This window comes from Lepidochelys kempii, chromosome 1 (assembly GCF_965140265.1).
Source record: "Lepidochelys kempii isolate rLepKem1 chromosome 1, rLepKem1.hap2, whole genome shotgun sequence".
Lineage (NCBI taxonomy): Eukaryota > Metazoa > Chordata > Testudines > Cheloniidae > Lepidochelys > Lepidochelys kempii.
In genome coordinates, this window is record NC_133256.1 from 268,937,342 (window position 1) to 268,956,798 (window position 19,457).

The following is a 19,457-nucleotide window of genomic DNA, read 5'->3' on the forward strand; positions in this document are numbered from 1 at the left end:
ACCATGATTAATAATGCAAAAGTCATTTGGAACCACATCCTTTCACTTTTTGTTAACCTTAAGACCCTTAGTATTGGCCTGACTTGTGTGTGAAATTAAACTCATCACACATGAACTTCAAAGGTCTGCAGACCTTTACATGAACCTGGGCACAGATCTGAGTTTATAACAAAACTCAGCAGCAGATTAACAAAGAACCAACAATTCTGCTTTGTAGGCATATTTTGCTGGTTTAATAATAATAATAATAATAATTAATTAATAATTAATAAAAAAGTAAAGAGTGCACCTGCTCCCACCATAATTGAGATAATTACAGACAGATTTGTTTCTAAGGAGAAGGCAAATCCCATCCTCAGGGTAACTCCATTAGCCTCAGGACAGTCTCACAAGGGATTATTTAAGATCAGAATGCTTTTAAGTTTTCCATGATATGACAGCTGCTCTTAAACAGTAGGCCACATAAAATGTGCTCCTCCCGAAAGACTTTAGAGACCTGCCTATTTTATCAGTAATTTTCATTTTTCACCAGCTGGCAACTCTTTTAGAGAAACAAAGTGATATGCCACAATGGAGTTGGGGAAATAATTTTAACCAATCACTTTTGGATAAATTTTGCTTCTTTTTTCATGAATTGTTCTGTGGGTTTTGCAATATTCTGGAATTTTTTTTAAAGTATTTGCAAAATAATTCTTGGTCTGTAGCTTGTCCATGAATAGCTTATTGTAAGTAACTGGTTTTCAAAACTAAAACTATTCTGGTTAGCTTTGATTGGACAAATAAATCACGTGGCATTGTTCCTGTTCCCCATCTGGATCAGAGTAACTCTTGAACTCAGGTTTCCAGTGCAATTTTTCGTGTTCACAAAAATCAAAATTCACTTTCAATGAATATTTTTCACCATTGATTCAAATTTCACTGGTTCTGCAAAAATTCCCTCCAGTACTCATTTCAAAAATATTTTTGAAAATTGAACACAAATGCAGTGCAAACGTAATCTAAGCAAATTAATTAAAGCAACTCAAAGAAGAAACTGCAGGGCATTTTTTGGCAGCTTTACTTACTGGTAGTAGCAGCTTTAAGAAAATCTCATCTCATTAGAATATAAATATACCAAAAACCACCCAACCAAAAAAAGACTTGAACTTCAAGTCACACTAAAAGTGAAAGAACTTTGCTTTAAAAAGAACAGAAAGATTCACAGCTGCTAACCAACAGTCTTTTTTATCTAAAGAATATTTACTACCTATTTCCAGTTCAGCCTCGGGCTCCAGCCTGAACCCAAACGACTACACAGCAATTCTTCAGCCCTGGATCCTGAGCCTCATAAGCCTGAGTCAACCCTGACGTGGGCCAGTAGTGGGTGTTTTATCCCCATGTGGACACACCCCAAGTGCCGGTTGTCAGCCAGAGCAAGTGCCCACAATGAACAGTGCCACAGCAGCACTGATACTGCTGCCCAAAGCTAAGTGTAATGTGTACAGCAAAAAACAAATGGTGCCCAAAAACATCCCTGTGGAGGCAACATTAGAGAATCGCTCTTCCCTTACCCCATGGGTTGGCCTCTCTCTCAAGAGAGTGTGACAGAACTACATTTCAGCTGGGATATTCTTTCTGCAAAGTCTCTCTGCAATGACTTTTCTCCTCTTTGGAACTTTTCTTTGTTAATTTCAAGCCCTCCTGTTTCTTTTCCCCCCTTCTCTCTCCATTCCTTTCTTATTTACTTTGCCAGGAACCCACTCCTGCAAGGTGCTGTGGACCCTCAGCTCCTCACAGGGAAGGCCTTGCAGCATGGAGCTTCTCTTTTATCCACCATGGGCTGGCTCCACTCTCTTGCAATGATAAAGCACAGGGGGAAAGAACACAGGCAGCAAGAGTGGAACCAAGAAAGATAAAGCCAGCCCTGATATCAAAGCATGCCCTCACATCCTGGAGCTAAGTCAGGTGCAGGAAAGAGCAAGTCAAGGTGTGAAATGCCAACTTCTCCCTATACATACCTGAACTATGAAGCTGAAATTGGAGATCCACATATTGGATTTATGAGAATCTGTAATCCAACACCGACTCTTGGAAGTCAAGTATGTGGTGGGACAGTCAGTTTATCAGTAGGACATATACCAGTACCCTGATAGCTGCAACAAAACCCCACATTAGGCTTGCAGTTCTCCTAAATTTTACTCAATATTTTTTATTTTAAATCTCAGCTCTTCTGGTCCTAAGGAAGCTTCTTATTGGATACACTATGGGCAATCTTTCTTCTATTTCCGGGGTAGCTATAAATTTTGTTCCTTTTGCTGTTGCAATTTTTATCCTGTGTTCATCTGAGGAATAGAGAATGAGCAGAAAACAGCTTTATAGAGAACAATCATATAACTGCTCTATTATAGGGCAATTATTTTTGATAAATATTACTTTGATTCCAGGTTTCGTTGAGTAATTCCAAGAATTCCAACTCATAGCATATAAATACCCTGGAAGCACTCGTTTCGAACACAACCAACAACCACAGAGGGCATGTATAGCATCTGCACTCTAAGGGCACATTTTCACTGGCAGCGCTGCCCCAGCAGCACTTGAACGTGGCTGTGTAGTCGTGGCACAATGCTGGGCGAGAGCTCTCCCAGCACTATTAAAAAAACCACCTCCACGAGAGGTGTGGCTCCTAGCGCTGGGAGAGCGGCTCCCAGTGCTGGGGCACTGTCCATACTGGTACTTTACAACGCTGAAACTTGAAGCGCTCATGGAGGTGTTTTTTCACACCCCTGAGTGAGGAAGTTGCAGGGCCATAAGGTGCCAAGCTAGACAAGCCCTAGTGCAGCCCACATTTGCAAGCGATAATTGCCGTCTGTACGGAGTTGCATGTTGCAGTGCACGTGATGCCAAGGGCTGATGGGTTCTCATGGTACCAAAAACACGGCTTATACTATGGCGACCATATTGTCAAAGTCAAAAACTGTGACACCTTTGTGGCAAGTTTTTGTTGGGTGTGGAAAAATTCAAAAGTACACTTTGTTTTTGTTTTTTTAAATGCGTGCTGTTGTCACTGCTGCCAGTGCCTAACTCAGCAGCAACATGTGCCTATTTCCCGGCGTAGAGAATTTTGTCCTGTAATTTAGAATTTTGAATTTATCAAGAAACACTACACAAGCGTCATTACCATTCACTGTGAGCAAACCAGCCGTTTTGATAGCCTCTATACTCATTCAACCTCTCTTTTCATTCCAAATACTGTTTGTCACGACAAACAGCAGACTGCTAGTTCCTGGGAAAAACAAAGTGGGTGAGGTAATATCTTTTATTGGATCAACTTCACCCACCTGGTCTCATTTCCTGGGACCAACACATGCTACAGACACCACCACTGCAAGCTAGGTTCTGGGAAACCGTGCAAATTGTGCTGATATAGCATTATGACTTGGACAAACATTCTGTAGCTATAAAAAAAATTGATTAAATGAAAAAACTCAGATACTTCACGTCACTTCAGCTGAGACTGAAAGCTGGATAGGCTTTCTAGGAATTGGAATAAGGGTTTGACACACAGGAGTTCTGAGAAGAAACTGGGACTGAATTTTCAAAAGTGACTAGTAATTTTGGATACCTCAGTTTTAGGGTCCTCAGCTTCAGACAACTTAAAGGGGCCTCGTTTTTAGAAAGTGCTGGGAAACTGCCCTCTGAAAAATCTCCCAAACTGAGGCATCTAAAATCATGAGCTTTTTACAAAATTTAGTCCCTGGACCTTGCTCCTATCACATAATCTAGGTCTGCATGGGTGGCAGCTGTTCCAGGCCTCGATTCAGTAGGATGCTTAAGAATGTGCAGAACTTTAAGCAAGTCCCATAATTCAATGAGGTTCCACCTGTCCCGTGTCACTTATAGAACTGAGGTATAACACATCAAGTTGTGTGATTAGTGATGTAAGTTTCCAACCTGATTTTGCCGTTGCACACCACTGCACTTCAAGAGTAATTCTGTCAAAATCAATGGATTTACAGTGGTGCAAGTGAGATGCATCAGGCATTGTGTTTTATTTAAAGTTCCAGATTTACAGATTGTACACTATGCAAGACTCAAAGAGAAGAAAGTTAGTATGGCGCACAAGGGGAAAACTTCCCAAGACTATTGTTTCTAAAAATTAAAAATACAGCTAAGAAGGAGAAGACTGAAGAGATCAAGAAAGGGAAAAGTGACATTGGTTGAGCAATACAATATTCACAAAAAGAAAAGGAGTACTTGTGGCACCTTAGAGACTAACCAATTTATTTGAGCATAAGCTTATGCTCAAATAAATTGGTTAGTCTCTAAGGTGCCACAAGTACTCCTTTTCTTTTTGTGAATACAGACTAACACAGCTGCTACTCTGAAACCTGACAATATTTACAAAATATTTCTAAAAGCGACTGTACATTTCATACCCAAAACATTTTAAACACTTGCATTTTTCTCCATCGATTTTTGGGAACAATTGAAATACATTGAATTTACGCCCTGAGCCAGCAAAGCACTTAAGCATGTGCAATCCCTTTAATGTCACTGGGACTGCTCATGTGCTTAAAAGTTAAGCACATGGTCAAGTGTTTTGCTGGATCAGGGTCCTGGTGAATTTGAATTTTTTGTTTTTAAGCAAGCTTGCTTGTTAAGGACTTTTAAAAAATCTTAAACTCACTCATCTGAAGTCATTGCATAAAACCATTTAGTGCTACACAACCCTTTCCTTCTTTTCCATTGAAAAGATGGCAGACTCAAATTGGAAAGTAAAGTAAATGCTGTATCAGAAACATCAGGCATAGAAGCTGCCTGGGGAGCTGGCAGCTGGGGAGTAAAGGGATTAGGAAAAAAAAAAGAAACCTTTAAAATATTACAAATATATGAAAGCTGAAAACCATTAAGTCACAACATGGAACACTGGGATGGTCAGTTAAGGGTGAACACTTCCTTTTCGACAGTTTGCTGTGATATAAAACACTATTGCATTAGTCTAGAAAGCGGAAGCTAGGACAACATTCATAAAATGTAGCTGTTACTATGTCATCTGTGACATGTCTAATTCTCAAATCTCTGTAATGAGCGGATGGGTCAATCAAGTCAGAAATAATCGTGGCTTGTAAAGTAATACCACTTGATGCCATACATCCAGCCTTAGCCATTGGAGTTATCATCAGCTGTCCTCCTCCCCACTGCCTTTGTTTTATTGACTTATTTTATGATTCATAAGCATCCTTATTTAATATACAGAATAAAAGATCTGATAAACATCTCCCCCCAGATTTGCCTTTTTTCTTTTTATTTGCCATTTTGCAGAATCAAGGAAGATGGGGGGAAAATAGCTGGCTCGCATGACAAATGTGATGAAAAACAGCAATAAATAATAAAAGACATAGTACCACTTAATTCTCAGTTCTGTATTATAAATTTAAAATATTGCTCTATAATTTGAGCCATTGCCTGCAAACCAGACTCATGGCCCTCATGACTGGTGAAAGCCAGCCACGTAACATGGTACCTACTGCTAATGGAAATCAAGTGCCAATCTAACTGAAAAGCATAATAGCCCATCAAATCATCAAAAAGCTAACACAAGGTAGAGCGCATTGTCAAGTCCCATCCCATCTCCAGTCTCACATTCCAAAGGGTTGGGGGAGGGAAAAAATCAAGAGAGCACTGACATGACATCTGGCAACAATTCAGCTTTAGATCAAATCACAGCACAGAGGCAGCCCTGCAGGCACTAAGCTCTGATCTTCCCCATGGTACTGGATAGAGGCCACCTCTCACGCCATGTCCACACTACAAAATTATGTCAACCTAAGTCATGTTGGCCTACAGCCACTGTGGTTGTTAAATCGCTTGTGTGCGCACACACACTTGGCTCCTTGTGTTGGCAGTGTATGTCCTCATCAGGAACACTTGTACCGATGCAGAATGCAATGCATCGTGGGTAGGTATCCCTGTGTGCAACTCGCCACTTTCCAATGCAGGGTGTTTTGGGAAGTTCTTGCAATGCCTGATGGGGCTGAAACAAGTTGCACAGGGTGACTGGGAGCATGGGGGTCAACGTCCCATAATAGTGTTCTCCATAAAGTTTATCTGCAGCCCATAATATTTTGTACCTTCTTTTCAAAATACGAAACTGCACGCATCCCTCCTTGCTGTCTGCGATCTCGGACAGAAGCACGGAGCTTGCACAGCTCAGCATTATTGTCATGAGCATTGCGAGCACAGGGCACACGATCCTGGCATATATGCAGAGCTGCAAGAGATGCTATGGGGAACGTGACTATTCTTTGGAGCACAGATTACTGTGGGACATAAAAAAAAAACCAGAACAATTCAAGGTTGTTCTTGGTGTTCATGGAGCAGCTGGAGCTGGTGGAGTACTGGTTCTGAGCCCCAAAAACAAGCACTAACTGATGGGATCGCATTATCACACAGGTTTGGGATGATGAACGGTGGCTGCAGAAGTTTTGAATGCACAAGGCCACATTGTGGGACCTGTGTGCTGAACTCACCCCAGCCTTCCAGTGCAGGACACCAAAATGAAAGCTGCAGTGAGAGATGAGGCAAGTGGCGATTGCACTGTGGAAACTTGTGGCATCAGATTGCTATCGATCAGTTGGGAATCATTTTGGAGTTGGAAAATCCATCACAGGGGCCGTTGTATCCAAGTGTGCAGAGCCATTAATCGCCTCCTGCTCTGCAGGACAGTGACTGTGGGGAACGTGCAGGGCATAGTGGATGGTTTTGCAGTTTGGGAACCCCACTCCTGCAGTGGGGTGACAGATGGCACAAATCCCTAGTTTGGCACAAACCCCTAGACAACCTTGTCACAGAGTATGTCAACAGAAAGGTTTCCCTTTCTCTGCTAATGCAAGTGTTGGTAGATCACTGCATATGCTTTACTGGCCTCAATGTGGGCTGATCAGGGGAGGTGCATGACACGTGTATCTTTAAGAACACAGGGCTATTCAGAAAGCCAAAAACACAGATACTTTTTACTGACTGGCAAACTACTACCAGCAATATTGAAATGCCAGTAGTGATCCTGGAGGACCCAGCCTACCTCTTGCTCCCGTGACTCATGAAGCCGTACACCAGCCACCTTGACAGCACCAAGGAGCATGTGAACTACAGACTCACCAAGTGGAGAATGACAGATGAATGTGCCTTTGGTTGTTTGAAGTGTCACTGGCACTGTTTGCTTATAATATTGGACCTCACTTAGAACTACTGGGATATTTTTCTATCTGCCTGCTGTTTCCCACCTAATATCTGTGAAGCAAAGGGGAAGAAGTTTCTCCTGGGGTGGAGATGGAGTGGCTGTCTGGTGAATTTGAACAGCCAGCTACCTGGACTATAAGAAGAGCTCAGTGCAGAGCTATGCGGCTCAGGGAGGCTTTGAAAAATCATTTTAATAGTGAAGTAGAGTGGTGCACGTTGCTGTAGGTATGCTCTGCCTGGCCTCACTTGTTTGGCCTGGAATTAGTCTTTTAGGGATTGTTGTGTTTGTCAATGCACCTGTTAATATTGTTTGTGAATGTAGTAACAGGAAATAGGGTGTGGTCAGACCTGCTCAGTACCAGCCAGCGTATGTTGTGAAACAGAATTTTATTCAGTAACTTGAATCAGCCAGTTAAAAACTTAAATTAAGGGACCAGATCTTAAGGAGAAAGAACAGTCATTTCCATTTCAGGTACACATACACAGTGACATTCACAGCTCACTGTATGAAGCTGTCATTTTCTTTAATATACCCCTGGGTGGAGTGGTAGGAGTGGTGGCCAACCCCTGATGCCACAAGAACATAACGGCCATAGTGGATCAGACCAAAGGTCCATCTAGCCCAGTATCCTGTCTTCTGACAGTGGCCAATGCCAGGTGCCCCAGAGGGAATGAACAGATCAGGTAATCATCAAGTGATCCATCCCCTGTCGCCAATTTCCAGCTTCTGGCAAACAGAGACTAGGGACACGATCCCTGCCCATCCTGGCTAATAGCCATTGATGGACCTATCCTCCATGAATTTATCCAGTTCTTTTTTGAACCCTGTTATAATCTTGGCCTTCACAACATCCTCTGGCAAGGAGTTCCACAGATTGACTGTGCGTTGTGTGAAAAAAACCTTCATTTTGGTTGTTTTAAACCTCCTGCTTATTAATTTCATTTGGTGGCCCCTGTGTTATGAGGAGTAAATAACACTTCCTTATTTACTTTCTCCACACCAGTTATGATTTCATATCCTCCCTTAGTTGTCTCTTTTCTAAGCTAAAAAGTCCCAGTCTTATTAATCTCTCCTCATATGGAATCTGTTCCATACCCCTAATAATTTTTGTTGCCCTTTTCTGGACATTCTAATTTCAATATATCTTTTTTTGAGATGGGGTGACCACATCTGCACACAGTATTCAAGATGTGGATGTACCATGGATTTATATAGAGGAATTATGATGTTTTGTGTTTTATCTATCCCTTTCTTAATGATTCTCAACATTCTGTTAGCTTTTTTGATTGCCGCTGCACATTGAGTGGATGTTTTCAGAGAACTATCCACAATGACTCCAAGATCTCTTTCTTGAGTTGGAACAACTAATTTAGACCCCCATCATTTGCATTTATCAACATTGAATTTCATCTGCCATTTTGTTGCCCAGTTACCCAGTTTTAAGAGATCATTTTGTAGCTCTTTGCAGTCTGTCTGGGAGCTAACTATCTTGAGTAGTTTTGTATCATCTGCAAACTTTGCCACCTCACTGTTTACCCCTTTTTCCAGATCATTTATGAATGTGTTGAATAGGACTGGTCCCAGTACAGACCCCTGGGAGATACCACTATTTACCTCTCTCCATTCTGAAAATGGACTATTTATCCCTACCCTTTGTTTCTTATCTTTTAACCAGTTACCGATCCATGAGAGAACCTTCCTTCTTATCCCATGACAGCTTACTTTACTTAAGAGCCATTGGTGAGGGACCTTGTCAAAGGCTTTCTGAAAATCTAAGTACACTATATCCACTGGCTTGTTCACATGCTTGTTGACCCCCTCAAAGAATTCTAGTAGAATGGTGAGGCATGATTTCCCCTTACAAAAACCATGTTGACTCTTCCCCAACAAATTATGTATGTGTCTGACAATTTTGTTCTTTACTATAGTTACAACCAGTTTGCCCAGTACTGAGGTCAGGCTCACTGGCCTGTAATTTCCAGGATCACCTCTGGAACTATTTATTATTGCAGTAGTATCATAAACATGTCCTGGCTCACTGCACAGCTGGATCCCTGGGTCACCTGTCCCCCATACTCCTCATTTTTACAGCCGGGCCTATGACTCTGGCTTCTCAGAAGTATCCACAGTGCTATTGAGGGTGGTGGTGGTGGGATCTCCACCTAAGATGGCAGCCTTTTGTAAGAGCAGCAGGTCTAAATCTTGGCACCAGATCTATTGTTAATCTCCCTGGCCGCCTGTTATGCCTGCTGCATCTCCTTAGCTTTCACATGGCACTGCTGCTGGTCCCTGTTGTAGTCATCCTCCTCCTACATCCCAAGCAATCTGCTCATAGGCGTTGTCATTTCCACGCCTGGAACGGACCTGTGCCTGCACAGCCTCTTCTCCCCACAAGCCCAGAAGATTCAGCACCTGCTGTGTGCTCCAGGCAGGAGCGCATCCGCAGCGTGTAGCCGGCATGGTCAGCTGGGCAGTTAAACACAATAATGGGAAGCTGCTAGGTGTGCTTGCCACACTGAGCTTTAATGGGGCAGGGTGGTTTCCTGCCTACCTGACCCCTGGGCAGCAGGGCCAGTGCAAGGATGTTTTGCGCCCTAGGCGAAACTTCCACCTTGCACCCCCCTCCGCCCTGAGGCACCCCCCCTGCAGTGAGCTCCCCGCCGCCCCCCCTCCGCCCTGAAGCGCCCCCTCTCCGCCCTGAGGCGCCCCCCCCATGGCAGCTCCCCACCTCCCCCTCTCCGCCCTGAGGCACCCCCCCACGGCAGCTCCCTGTCGCCCCCCCTCCGCCCTGAGGCGCCCCCCCACGGCAGCTCCCTGCCGCCCTGAGGTGCCCCCCCCGTGGCGGCTCCCCTCTGCCCTGAGGTGCCCCCCCTGCAGCAGCTCCCTGCCGCTCCCTCCCGCCTCAGGGAGCCATGCAGCAACTCCCGTCGGCCCAGGGAGCCGTGCGGCAACTCTCCTCCCCAGCTCACCTCTGCTCCACCTCCTCCCCGAACATGCTGCCGCCGTTGCTTCTCCCGCCTCCCAGGCTTGCGGCGCCAATCAGTTGTTTGGCACGCAAGCCTGGGAGGGAGAGAAGCAGAGCGGGGCGGCGCGCTCAGAGGAGGAGGCGGAGCAGAGGTGAGCTGGGGTGGGGAGCGGTTCCCCTGTGCGCCACCCCCATTACTTGCTGCAGGCGGCCCTCCCTGCGCCCCTCTGCCCCAGCTCACCTCTGCTACACCGCCTCCGCCAGAGAGTGCTTTTGGCTGCCCCCAACTACTTGGCGCCCTAGGCGGCCGCCTAGTTTGCCTAGTGGTTGTACCAGCCCTGCTGGGCAGCAGATTGGTGAGTCATGATTTCCCTTTACAAAAACCATGTTGACACTTCCAGCAAATTATGTTCATCTGTGTCTGACAATTTTGTTCTTTTCTACAGTTTCAACCAGTTTACCCAGTACTGAAGTCAGACTTACCGGCCTGTAATTGCTGGGATCACCTCTGGAGCCCTTTTTAAAAATTGGTGTCACATTAGCTATCCTCCAGTCATCTGGCACAGAAGCGGATTTAAATGATAGGTTACAGACGACAGTAGTTCTGCAATTTCACGTGAGTTCCTTCAGAACTCTTGGGTGAATACCGTCTGGTTCTGGGGGCTTATTACTATTTAGTTTATCGATTTGTTTCAAAACCTCCTCTAATGACACCGCAATCTGGGACAGTTCCTCAGATTTGTCACCTAAAAAGAATGGCTCAGGTTTGACAATCTCCCTTACATCCTCAGCTGTAAAGACCAATGCAAAACAAGGTACTTTCTCCACAATGGCCTTATCATCCCTGAGTGCTTCTTTACCATTCGATCGTCCAGTGGTCCCACTGGTTGCTCAGCCGGCTTCCTGCTTCTGATGTACCTATAAAAAAATGTTTGATATTACTTTGAGTTTTTGATTAGCTGTTCTTCAAAATTCTTTTTTGGCCTTCCTAATTATATTTTTAAACTTCATTTCCAGAGTTTATGCTCCTTTTGATTTTCCTCACTAGGATTTAACTTCTACTTTTTAAAGGATACCTTTTTGTCTCTCCCTGCTTCTTCTACTTTGTTATTTAGCCACAGTGGCACTTTTTTTGTTCTCTTACTATGTTTTTTAATTTGGGGTATACATTTAAGTTGAGCCTCTATTATGGGGGTCTTAAAAAAGTTTCCATGAAACTTTCAGGGATTTCACTTTTGGCCCTGTACCTTTTAATTTCTGTTTAACTAACTTCCTTATTTTTGTGTAGACCTCTGTTCTGAAATTAAATGCTACAGTGTTGGGCTGTTTTGGCATTTTTCCTGCCTCAGGGATGTTAAATTTTATTATATTATTGTCACTATTGCCAAGTGGTCCAGCTATATTCACCTCTTGGACAAAATCCTGTGCTCCATTTAGGACAAAATCAAGAATTGCCTCTTCTCTTGTGGTTCCAGGACTAGCTGATCCAAGAAGCAGTCATTTAAGGAGTCGAGAAACTTTCTCTGCATCCCGTCCTGAGGTGACATGTACCTAGTCAATATGGGGATAGTTGATATCCCCCATTATTACTGAGTTTATTTTTGTAGCCTCTCTAATCTCCCTGAGCATTTCAGAGTCACTGTCACCATCCCGGTTTGGTGGTTGGTAATAGATCCCTACTGCTATATTCTTATTTTTCGAGCATGGAATTACTATCCATAGAGATTCTATGGTACAGTTTGGTTCATTTAAGATTTTTACTTCATTTGATTCTATGCTTTCCTACCACATATAGTGCCACTCCCCACCTCCCAGCACGACCTGTTCTGCCCTTCTGATATATTTTGCACCCTGGTATTACTGTGTTCCATTGATTATCTTCATTCCACTGAGTTTCTGTGATGCCTATTATATCAATACCCCCATTTAATACGAGGCACTCTAGTTCGCCCATCTTATTAATTAGACTTCTAGCATTTGTATATAAGCACTTTAAAACCTTGTTACTTTTTAGCTGTCTGCCATTACATGATGTAATTGAATGGGACTCTTTCATTTGACAGTTTCTCATCAGATGCTACCCATATTTTATCATCTTCCATCCTCTCCTCCTTACTAGGACATAGAGAATCTCCATTAATAGATCCTCTGAAAGGTGTAACAGAATTGAATTAAGCCCCGTGAATCTTCAGCATGGTATATGCTCATGTTCTTCTGTCTACTTGCCCCAGTTTAGAACCATGAACAATTAACACTTGTCTGCCTGCTTTGATTGCAAAATGTTAGCAACCACCCACACAACCATAGACTGCAATTACTGAGCTATATAAAATATATTATTGCAGTGCAGACAGCCATGAACATGCAGGTATTGGTATACAGGAGAGCAGAAATTAGAGCTTTTAAAAATAGACTAGAAAACAAAACAGATTTTCCTCACCCACTGGTTTGTAATGGAGCACAGCAGATGAAAAGCGGTAATGGTATTAGAAAACCACAATAAAAACAAAATAATCTTATTATAAAATATGAGTTACCACAAAAGCCATAGCGGGTTTCACAGTGAAGAACGTTTTCCTGTTGCAGAGTTGGTCTGAGGAAGAGGACCTCTAGTTTTCTAGAGGCCTTTGTTCTACAGAGACTTTTTTTATTCTATTCTTGGATTTAGCTATTCTTGAAGCAGCTATTCAAAAGTCTGTGAGTAATTACAAGGAGTATTGTTTTACATATGCAGAACTCTAGTACTACTCACATTTCTCTCAGAGAATATTCCTTTATAATTTAGATCTAGACCAAATCATTCATCCACTTGAGAAGTCTGTTACAATGTTTATGAGAAATTGTTCCATTTCTAAGTCAAATTTGATCTTCAAGAGAGGCAACTTAAACACGATTTGAAGCCTATGGCAGGTGAGTCTAATTGTTAGTTACTTTAGAAAGGAAAAGAAGCCATGAAAGCCAGACTAGCATTGCAGGAGTGCAGAAGGCAGGCATATAATTGAGAAAGGATTATATAAAACTCCCTTACACTTCTCCATTATATAGTTAGAATGCCTTTAAATACAGAGTTTTCTCTTGCTCAGTTATCACAGTGGGCTAGGACTTGTGGAGTAGAAATTACATGATCCATTAGCCTAAGTGAATCACAAAGCTGTAATGTGATTGAGGTGCTTGTAGGATTTCATTATTAGTGAGTGGACAAGATTAAAGCTTTCATCAACTCAGAAGGTAAATATGGTACTGGTCTGCAGACTTGTAAGTCAATAGGGGATATTTACAGCATACAGCATGCTATGTATGTATATGCACACTAATATGTATCTCACACTCATACAAACCACATCTATGGAGGAAATATCCTTCTGATCAGTTGCAAGACCATGTGATAAATTAATTTATCAAGCATATGTGACCATTTCACTATTTCAGAAAAGATGTGGACAAATTGGAGAAAATCCAGAGAAGAGCAACAAAAATTATTAAAGATCTAGAAAACATGACTCATGAGGAAAGATTGAAAAATTTGAAGACTGAGAGGGGACATGTTAAAAGTTTTCAAATACATAAAAGGTTGTTACAAGAAGTAGGGAGAAAAATTGTTCTCCTTAACCCCTGAGGATAGGACAAGCAGCAATGGGCTTAAATTGCAGCAAGGGCAATTTAGGTTGGACATTAGGAAAAGCTTCCTAACTGTCAGGATAGTTAAGCACTGGAATTAATTACCTAGGGAGATTTAAAAATCTCCAATGATGGAGATTCCACAGAACAGGTTAGATAAAGATCTGTCACGGATGGTCTAGATAATACTTAGTCCTGCCTTGAGTGCAGGAGACTGGACTAGAAGACCTCTCAATGTCCCTTCTAGTCCTACAATTCTAGGATCCTCTGTCCACTCAATGATCTCCATTGGGCTTATTGTAACATTCCATTTCCAAGCCCCTGAAAAGTTTCCTCACAAAAACAAAAACAAAAAAAACCCCACACAAGATGTGCACAATTTGTCCTTCCTCAAAACCCCCTTTTTCATACATCATAAAAAACTAATAGTTCTAAGGTATGTTATCTCATGCATCTTGCAGGGTTAGAAATTAGAGCATTATTCCTGGGGAAAGGTTCTCATTGGGGCTTGGCACACTGCTAGACTGGAATGTCCAGAGATAACAATTTAGAATTGTGACATTTTAAGAAGGTAGAGAAATGCAATTGTAAGTGGGTTTTACAGTTTCTTCTGAGCCCTGCATGGTTAGGCTCAAGGTGCTCGATCCTGAACCCATTGTGGCCAACTGGGGCTTTGTCACCAACTTCAATAGATACAGGATTAGGTCCATAGTAACTAAGGGCCAGATTTTCAAAGATTGTGCCTAAAGATTAAGATAGGTGCCTTTGAATGTCCCACGAGGTGCCTAAGAAGGTAGGTATCTATCATTAGGCATTCAAATCCTTTTGAAAATATGGCCCTACTGGATTTAGCTTTTCAGTCAGTGAAATACAAGGTAGAGCCCCATTTTAAATGCTCAAAACATCTCAAACAGACCAAGATTTTTTTTAAATGGGTGCCTAAAGTTAGGTTCCTAAATCCATATTTAGGCAACTAAATAAGTGGTCTTATTGCCAGAAATGCTGAGTATCTAAGCAAGCTTTTATTGTAGTCAATAGAGGATTCTAAGAAACTAGGCCAATTGTTTAGTTGCCTAAATATGGATTTAGGAGCCTAACTTTAGGCACTCATCTAGAAAAATCTTGACCACAATATATATATTTACATTTTTTAAAAAAATTAACTTTAAAATATACAGATATTACAGTGTATGTTTGTTCCATAGTGTATACACACACCATTTCGTAAGTAAATTATACAATAAATAAATTAACAGGTCAAAGGTGAAGTAAGTGAGTATGACTTTCAAGCCTTTCATGTTTGCATGGAGGGTGGTAGCACTGTTGCACTGAAGAGGTGAACAGGAATAAAGTTAGTAGCCCACATTCAAGGGAGATAAGTGTGTAGACTGGCGATTCCAGGTGTCTTTAATTGCTTTTACATCAACACAGACTCAAGTGGGAAAGGAAGAAAAGTCAGACAAAAAGGAGAACTGGATGCATTGCAAAATGAGACGATATGCAGGTAGGGTGACCAGATAGCAAGTGTTAAAAATTGGGACGGGGTGGGGGTGGGGGGTAATAGGAGCCCATATTAAAAAAAAGCACCAAATATCAGGACTGTCCCTATAAAATCGGGACATCTGGTCACCCTATATGCAGGAAGGACAACATGAGATTACTTTACATAAGAAGGCCAACAGTTCCATACAGGGTGTCTTTGTATCCTCCGTCTCTTGTACAATTTATTAAAATGTGGTTTGCATTAGTAAAAAACTGCACACTTACTGTACATTTCCAGATAGAAAAATGCTCTTATGAGGTATGATAACCTCCAGTTAGCAGCTCATGTGCTAGTTCCTGAGATAAAAGGCTTGCCACAGTTATGGGACCACATTCATAATTTCCCTACAGCCTACACCAACAGCAGTGACATAAGGGGCCTCTGAAACATCCCTGCAGCACGGGTGGCATGCTGGGGGAGCATGGAGGTGGGCTAGAGAAAGGAGAGAATGGATCCTGTCCCTCGGTGATTCCCTGCTAGCCCAACAGGAGCTATGGCAGCCAGGAGCACAACTTAAGGGAGCCCCGTAGGCTGCCTCAGCTTGTGCTGGGGACTGAATCAACCCCTGCAGTTTTGGAATCTGGAGACACAAGGGTCCAGTTCCCCAAAGATAGTTCGGCTCCTAACTTAACTGATTACAAAGTGAGGAGCCTAACTCAGTTAAGCTAGGAGCTGAACTATCTTTGAGGATTTGGGCCCTCGGGCCTCACGATTCCAAAACTGCAGGGATTGATTCAGCCTAACTGTCTTTCAGGATGTGGACCACACTTCCACCTCTCTGCTGCTGCACCAGCTTTGGAACAGATGCACAATGAAACTGACCCAAAGCATCCAATAGCTGCTTTGACTGAGTGCTGGAGATGTCAGAGAGGAAGATTACTAGCAGGTCTTTACTGGGCCATATTATTTACTGGCCTGCTGGTCAGCAAATTGCCCCCCCCCCCACCACCACCCTGCCCCAGTTTCCATGGGTAAGTCTAAAAGATCCAAGTTTTACCAGAAGACGGAAGACTATCAAGGAAACGGATGTGTTAAAAGGCATGCAATTTCATGAGTGTTTGGATATCAAAGAGTTATCTTGGGGAAAATATTTGAGAGACTAGTTAGTTATATTCCATGGGGTAACCAAGCTGTGTACTTATTGTACAAAAAGGGACCTTGCTTTGCTGTTGCTAAAGTCACACACACTTTTGCCTGCACTGTGTGTCCTTCCTTGCAACTGGAGCTCTCTAATAGCAGCTCACGCAAAGGCTGGTGCTTTTGTACCTTGGAAGGGGATATGAACCCTAAATTTAAACTCAAAAGCCTATTTTAGCCTCTGGAAACTGTTCAGTTCAAAAATGTAATATAGAAATCCTGAGTCTGTATCTACGGTGACTCAACTGGATGATTTTTACCTGTGCCTTAATGAAAACAACACTATGTGTCTTAAATGTTAAGAAAATGTGTCCTCTAAATGTCATTTCAAGGGCATACTCATATTAAGGAAGTAGCAACCTGGTAGGATTAAGAACTCTCCAGAAACAACAACTTCCTCTGATTTCCATCAGGAGCAACTAAAATATATAAGGGAAGCATTGAGTGTTACACTGAAAATAAGACCAATCAGCTTAATGGGAGAGACTTAAGGAGATCGACACTTACCAGGTCTTGTCTCTCAGCCAAGGCTATCCAGAAACTGCTCTTTCTTAGATCTTATCCTATCAGCTGGGTAACAAGGAGCTATTTATCCACATGAAGTACCTTAAGTACCCCGTGACACTGAGCCAGAAAGGGTTAAGCAACCAGCAGATTAAAGTGATCCCAGATCAACCTTTAAAACCGTATTAGAGAAGTACTGAAATAGTAAACAGGGCCATTTCTTGTACTGTAGGTGGTTATCAAAGTCATTAAGTAGACTAAATTCTTTTAAATGCAAACCTCTATTGCCAGGTAACTTAGGGTGACCAGATGTCCTGATATTGCGGCTTTAGCTGCTCCGGCGGGGTTTTTTTTTGGCGCTTCGGCAACTCCGGCCACTTTTTTTTTTTTTTTGCTTCCCCCGTGTGTCCTGATATTTTGTCCTTTTCATCTGGTCACCCTAAGGTAACTAGAAGTAAATACTAATTGCATTTGCCTGTATCTACCTGTATCTTGTTAGATGTTAACAATGTGATCTAATCAGCTTGTAGATCAGGGCTGGGCGAGCTTTTTGGCCTCAAGGCTGCATTTGGGTATGGAAATTGTACGGCGGGCCATGAATGCCTGGTGGAGGAGTGGGGACTCTATGGAGTGTAGCATGGGAGGGCTCTATAAGAGATGTTACCAAGGTGGGGGAGGAAGGACTCGTCGAGGGGGGGGCACTCCACAGAGGCGGTACTGGGGACTTCTAGGGGCCGTGCCAGCAGTGACACCAAGATGGCCGTACCAGACAGCACCACGGGCAGAGGCACCCTAGCTGGGATGGGTGCGGCCCCTGGGCAGTTTTGAGGTTCTCGAGGGTGGGGCTGTCGGAGACTGGGAGGGGATTGGGCATGATGCCGTGTAGGAGGGGCTGCCACATAGGGGCGGGCTTCAGATCCTGGAAACAGTGTGGTAAGGTCGTGTCTGCACAGTGTGGCTCTGCGTGAAGATGTTGCTCATCAAAGGAATTGTGAGTCGGGGGATGGGGAGTGCCGGGCAGGCAGAGTGGGAAAAGCTCCCCAGCAGGAGCACCAAGCAGGTCGAGCAGGGCAAGCCCCCGACCCCGCTCCCTGACGGGAACACGAGGGCCAGATAAAAACATCTGATGGGCCAGAAGCGGACCGTGGGCCATAGTTTGCCCATCCATGTTGTAGATGCTAAACTTCTGTTCCTGTTTGTTACTATATTCTATTGATTCAGAGATCAAAAGGGAATATTAGGAATTAGATGAAAATGTGTGGTGTAATAATATCATTGTCTTTACTACAAACTTCAAAGAGAAATAAACTACCTGTGAATCTTTGAATGGTTAATTGTCTTATGCTAATACATGCAAATAATTACCTGTGTATACATAGGAAATAGGAGGTTTGCTTCAAAGCAACAATGTATATTACTTATTCTTCATCCAAGGAAAGTTTGCTGTGTTATCTTCTGTCAAGGGGCTGTTGTAGCCTGCCAGAGATCTATAAAAGAACTTTGGGACCCAATCCTGTTTGTCTCAGATATGTTTGAATTTCATCAGGGAAAGTTTAAATCACAAGACTGAGGTCTCAAGCTCCATTCTGGATTACTCTTCTATTTCACATGGAAGAATTTAAACAAACTCTGCACATGGACTTCCTATTGGTTGATAACTTATGGAATTGATGCTGGGAGAACTTTTTACAAATCACCTGCTCACCATGGTGCCACTGCAGCGTGGTAAGTATAGACAAACCCTGAGGCTAGTGGAGGATCAGGCATATCAGAATTCTGCTCTGCCATGGCCCCTCCCTCCCAAATATGCATGCCCTACCCATGGAATGCCTCTGACGGCCTCCTTCACCTTGAGAATGGGGACAGCTGGTATAGGCGGTATCATAGCACTTCTCCCAGCTGTGCCCCAGCAGAGAATTTCCCCGAATGGGGGAATTCTCCATTGGCCATCTCTGGATGCTTTAAAACTGCTTTGCATCACTTATACAGTACAACATTGTTTTACTGGACTGCAGAATCTGGCAGAGTGCATGTAAAAATAGCCACCTTTCAGCATCTTAATAATGAAAATGTAACCCTTCTGCTAGTTGGAGCCAGCTACAACAAGGGCCGGGTTCAGTATCTAAGGGGTTCCTTTTCAATAATACAACACAAAACCTGATCAAGCGCCACCCAGTGACCTGGGACAATTACACATCATCCCCTGGGCACCTCTAAGAGGCAATACTTCCCCTCTTGCAAGCACAGAGTCTTAGGCCTTGTCTACACTACGAAATTAGGTCGAATTTATAGAAGTCGGTTTTGTAGAAAGCGTTTTTATACAGTCGATTGTGTGTGTCCCCATACAAATGCTCTAAGTGATTATAGTCGGTGGAGTGTGTCCACAGTACCGAGGTAACCGTCGACTTCCAGAGCATTGCACTGTGGGTAGCTATCCCACAGTTCCCACAGTCTCCGCTGCCCATTTGAAG

General features: G+C 43.1%; 1 long non-coding RNA gene across 1 annotated transcript in view; it reads right to left on the bottom strand.

Annotated features, from left to right (window-relative positions):
- The window catches only part of LOC140905027 (uncharacterized), a 100,038-nt gene that overhangs the window by 27,406 nt on the left and 53,175 nt on the right, over nucleotides 1-19,457 (bottom strand). Inside the window, exon 2 of the long non-coding RNA XR_012156714.1 lies at nucleotides 11,045-11,102. This is a non-coding gene — a long non-coding RNA (uncharacterized lncRNA). The remainder of the gene's footprint in view (nucleotides 1-11,044; nucleotides 11,103-19,457) is intronic.